Source organism: Vigna radiata, chromosome 1 (assembly GCF_000741045.1).
Source record: "Vigna radiata var. radiata cultivar VC1973A chromosome 1, Vradiata_ver6, whole genome shotgun sequence".
Lineage (NCBI taxonomy): Eukaryota > Viridiplantae > Streptophyta > Magnoliopsida > Fabales > Fabaceae > Vigna > Vigna radiata.
Genome location: NC_028351.1, coordinates 30848960 through 30855020, shown reverse-complemented (window position 1 = coordinate 30855020; position 6061 = coordinate 30848960).

Sequence of the window (6061 nt, the reverse complement as noted above, 5' to 3'; positions counted from 1 at the left end):
GAATATGTTGGTGGGGAAAAAACATATTGGACTGTGGACCCTGACAAGTGGAGTTATTTCGAAGTGGTAGATTCCATTAAGGAGTTGAGGTATATTAAAGTGTCTGAGTTATTTTATTCAATTGAAAATTGTCTGCATAAGTTGTACGATGATAAAGATGCAATTAACATGGTAGGCGTTGCCAAGTATTTTGGCGCGGTAGTTAACTTGTATGTGGTCCACGTTGTCAATGATGAGCCAGAGATTATTTATGAAACTGAATTAAATGAAGAAGTTTATTTGCTCTGTGATGGAAGTGTAGATAGTGAAGGTATCCATGTAGGTGGGAATGAGGAAGATAAAGTGGAGGTGGAATGGAGGAGGCTGAAGTGGCTGTGAATGTGGAAGAAGCTGAAGTGGCTGTGCATGTGGAGGAGGCTGAAGTGGATGTGCATGTGGAGGAGGCTGAAGTGGATGTGCATGTGGAGGAGGATGAAGTCAATGTGCATGTGGAGGGCATGCAAGGGAGGGAAGAGGAAGAAGTAGTCATTGAANAATGTAGTTTAAGTGAGGATGATGAAGAAGAAGAAGTGGATGATGAAGAAGACGAACTGGATGAAGAAGAAGAAGAAATCGATGAAGGTTCTGTGCCAGTAGAAGTTTGTGAAAATGATAGTACACATAGGCAGACCAACCCAAAGGATAGAGGGTTGTCAGATGATGAGTGAGACTCGGAATTTTTGGACAGTCCAGAAGAAAGTGGAAGTGAGGATGGATGTGATGAAAGGCAAAGTAGTGGTCCATTTGGGATGTATGTTAAGCCAAAAAAATATGTCAGACTACAAGTGGGAAGTGGGAACGAAGTTTAGTGATAAAAAAGACTTTATGGAGGCTATTAGAAGTTATGCGATCCATACTGGTAGGAATTTAAAGTTTGTCAAAAATGACAACAAAAGGGTACGAGTGAGATGCTTGGGTGCCCAAAAAAAATGTGAATGGATGGCTTATTGTGGATACTTAGAAGGCTGTAGAACATGACAATTGAGAAAAATATTGGATAGGCATTCTTGCAGTAGGCAATTCAATGTGAAAATGATGAATGCTAAGTGGTTGAGTGAGTCATTGGATACCTCACTACATGAAAATCCGAACTTGTAGATAAATGAAATAAGATCAAAAGCTTTGCGGAAATGGAATACAAATGTCTCAATATCAAAAGCTCGCAGGGAAAAAATACTAGCCTTATGCAAAGTTGAAGGTTCATTTCAGAAACAGTTCACGAAAATATATGATTATGCTCATGAATTATTGAAATCTAATCCTGGTTCAACAGTGAAAGTTAAAGCAGACAGTGAAAGTGGTGAGACCATATTTGAGAGGTTCTATGTTTGTTTGAAAGCTTGCAAGAATAGTTTCGCCTCTTGTAGGCCATTTATTGGGTTAGATGGATGTTTTCTTAAAGGGAAGTACAAGGGGTAGATATTAACCGCTGTTGGTAGAGATCCCAATGAGCAGATGTTGCCTATAGCTTATGCAATTGTGGAAGTAGAAAACAAAGAAACTTGGACTTGGTTTTTGGAGTTGTTGATTGCAGACCTTGGAGGCTCAGAAGTTTGTAATTCATGCACGTTTATGTCTGACCAACAAAAGGTATCTCTATAATTACTGTTTGTTGAATTTCGTTCTATAAGTTCTGTTTGTTCAATTTGGTCCTCATTTTCGTTAAAAATGTTTAAAATGGTCCCTTTTTTAACAGGGTTTAAAAGAAACTATGATTGAACTTTTACCTAGGGCAAAGCACAGATTTTGCATGAGACACTTATATGCGAATTTCAGAAAAAAGTTCAGAGGGCACGCATTGAAAACTCTGATGTGGAAGGCTGCTACTAGTTACTAACCCCAAGCTTGGGAAAGAGAAATGTTAAATATAAAAGATGTCAACGTAGAGGCTTACAAATACCTCATTGGTATTCCCCCAAGGTATTCCTTCTGACAATTTCTTAATCATCCTCTTATATATTTTTACCTTCCTAATAATTAATTATTCGGTGTAATAGGTATTGGTCTAGATCTAGATTTACAAGTCGAGCTGTATGTGATACATTAGTAAATAACATGAGTGAAGCTTTTAATAGTGTTATTGTTGATGCTCGTGGAAAGCCCATTATAACCATGCTAGAGGAGATTAGAGTTTACATCATGAAAAAATGGGCAACCAACAGAATCAAGATGTCTAATATGGACTTTCATATTTGCCCCAAGATTTCAAAGAGACTTACAAAAGAATCAACTTTATCTAAAAATTGGATCCCTAGGTAAGCATTTCCATTTGTGATTAAATATTTCCTATTCATCACTTCATATTTAAATTTGATTGATGTATTACTTGATGGCAGTTGGTGTGGAGAAAAATTGTTTGAAGTAAGGCATTCTGCAATGATTACAAACAGGTTTGCAGTCAACCTCGACACTCAAGACTGTACCTGCAGGAAATGGGTCGTTAGTGGCATCCCTTGCTGCCATGCAATTGCAGCAATCAAATTCTTAAATTTAAATCCAAAAGACTTTGTACCCATTTGGTTCAGAAGGTCAACATATGATGAAACCTATTCGTCTATCATATTTCCAGTGAATGGGCACCTTTTATGGGAAAGAACATCATGTCCAGACGTCCTCCCATCATTCAAGAGAAAATTACCTAGAAGACCTAAGAAAAAAAGAAGGTTGGAGGGTTGGGAAATAAGAAGGGATGAAACGCAGATGAGCAAAGGTGGCCACCGTAAAAAATGCAGCATATGTCGTATCGTTGGGCATAACAGAAACCAGTGCCCCTTACCTCCACAACCTTCTGAAGAACCAAGTCAAGAAAGGACAGAACCATGTGATGAACAACCACCCCAACCAACACAGGAATCCACTGAACAAACACCCCAACCAACACAGGATTCCACTGAACAACCACCTCAGCCAATCAGAAGGGACAAATTACCAATTAGGAGACCAAACTAGAGTTTATAATGTTCAAATTTTGGTGCACATGACACTCAATCTGTTTTGAAATACTTTACTTATTAAGACATGTTGTGTTTTGAAATACTTTATTGTAGTAACTGGATCTGTTTTGATGTTTTGATGTACCCAAGAACTAACTTTTGATTAAATGTTATCATGTGTTATCATGTTATCATGTGAAAGATATTGTTGTTTAAATGTTTTGACGTACACAGGTTAAGCCTAGATTTTGACCATCACCAATTATGGACACATCACTCATTATCAAGGGGACCACATTCTTATATTTTTATCTAAAAAGAGGACTAAATTGAACAATTAAACACAAATACAATACACATTCCATTAAGTGATATGTTACAAAAGACAGTCGCCCATATCATCACAATGGACCACCTTACATAACAACCACAACCTTCAAAACACTAAACAATACACATTACAATCCACATTTGGGATGACCTAAACACACACAGAACACGTCAATCTAAAAACCCACTTCGAAGACATCAACATCAGGGGTATTAAGCCTCGATCTAATTACCCACACAACATCACTATGATCAGTACAATAACAATACACATCACTAATACTAATAAGTGGATCCTTCTCTTCAAAGCTNNCACNGTCTTCTCCATATNANAAATCTTGCTCCTTAGCCTACCAATGATAACATCCTTTTCATCAACTTCTTCTTCATTGCACCACTTGAAATAGTTACACCACGTCACATTTCCAGCTCCACTCTATTATTCATCAAAGGCAGTGTTAATTACCATCACATAAACAAAATAGAGTTTAATTACAAATGTTTTTATTCACATCACCTTGTAGTTACGACAACCCCAAAAGTATTTTCTAGGATTCTTTGAAGTTCTAGCCATTTTTACTACTGTCCTCTCACCACAATTGCAAATTGGAACTATCCCTACCCCCATTGAACCAGCACCATGTGAGGAATGACAATTTCGGCGGCTCACGCCCTGGCAACAACAAGAAGAAGATTGCGATTGAGACATGGCTAGCCAACCACTAACAATGGGAAGAAGATTGGTTAAGCTGTCGGACCCTGCCTTTCACTGGAACAAAGTAAAGAAAAACCTAATTTCAGAATCTGCACTTGTCAAAGATTGGGTTTCAATAAATAAAAAACATTTCTTTCACAATCCACGTAATTGTGCCTCAAGGGGATCCACGTGGTCAAATGTATGCCAACTCGTTACTCCCTTGCACGTCTGGACTGTTTGCCATTAACTATTTAGACGGCGTCTCCAAAAAGGACGAAATTGAACAAATTTTACAATCTTTAGGACTAAATTGAACGCAAAAAAAAATGAGGACCAAAGTGAACAAACCTTACGAAAATAGGGACCATCAGGGGTATTAAGCCAACAAAAAACACATCAATTAGTCTCATGATTCTTAATCTTAAACTTTATTTAATCAGCAAATCAACCAATTTAATACAATAACCATTATATCAATCTAATCATCAAATAACAATAACCAATATATCAATCTCACAAAAACAATTATCAAACACGTATTCATCTTAACCTTATGGCCAATACATCTCACAACAATTATTATATCAAACACATATCAATTTAATGACCAAATAACAATATAATTGCTAGTATTATGACCAATATATGAATCTCCCACCAATTATTAACACTCAAACACAAGAAAAGACAATGAACCAACTGTGACAGATGCGCGCAAAAGAAATGGAGGCAACCAAGAGAGCAATGAGCGAAAGAAATGGAGATGTAGAGTAGTTCGTTCGTTCACACAAGTGACAAACGACAATGTGCGAGAAAATGAAATGTAAGCAGCGAGATAGAAGCAGCGGTAGGAGCAGCATGGAGTTGTTGAAGGAAGAACCAGAGGAAGTAATGCGACAGAAATGAAGGCACCATGGAGTTGTCGAAGGAAGCAAGCAGTGACAACACCAATTTCCTTGGAGGCACCAGTGGAAGAACACACAAACGAAATGGAGGCAGCGCATAGCCCTGAGCGCGACAGAAATGGAGGCACCATGAAGTCGTTGGAGGAAGCAGCAGAGGTAGCGGCAATAAGGCACCAACATAGAAGAAGAAAGCGCGAGAGGAAGCAAATAATGCGAGAGGAAGAAGAAGAACAGTAAGTTAACTTTTTTTAACCTAAGAAAGGGCTACTACTTTGTTTCAAGGAAAAATCGATGCCTAAACTGTTAAAAAAAATTAAAAATGAAAAATGAAATGACAATTTTGAAATTACGCTCAACTTATATGCCTCGGTTTATAGACTAACCGAAGCAGAAAGACCCTACGACATCGGGTCAATGCCAACCGAGGGAATAAAGGTTGGATTTTGGAACGTTAAGTTCCAGATGATGTCTAGGTCTGGCAAGACATACTGCCTCAGTTCAAAGACGAACCGAGGCAGTATGTCCTTTTTTGAGATTTTGTAGAGTATATCAATGTTTGTAGAGGGATTTTGCAGTGTTTTTCAAAAAAGTTGTCGGACGAAAAGTCTGATTTGTAGATGGGGTTGGTGAGGTGGTGTAGAGTTTTCTGCCTCGGTTGACCATGTAACCGAGGAAATCAACCCTATAGGCATTGGTTCCTATTGAACTGAGACATATAATGTTTCAATAATTACATAAATGCCATCGCGTTTTTATAGGCTTCAGTTTTTATGAAGTTGAGGTGTATATAACATGCTAAAAGCCTTTTTTTACTAGTGTATGCCAATTATAATATGGAATATGTCCATATAAAGGAAGAATATATGTTACATTGCAGTAGTTTTTTTTTTCCAAGTTGAACCTACTCGTGACTCTGATGTGGTTGTGAAAACCTCTCAAACCTCTCAAAGAAAAACAATTATTAATCTTCTTAAATCGTCCAACCAGATAATTGAAGATTCAATACATTTAAATTATTAGTATTGTTTCTTCTTATATTAATTTTTAAGAAAATACATTTATTCAAAAAGTTTGGAGATAGTAAATAATTTTTTTATTCAATTTCAACATAATCGTCCAACCAGATAATTCAAGATTCAATACATCTAAATTATTAG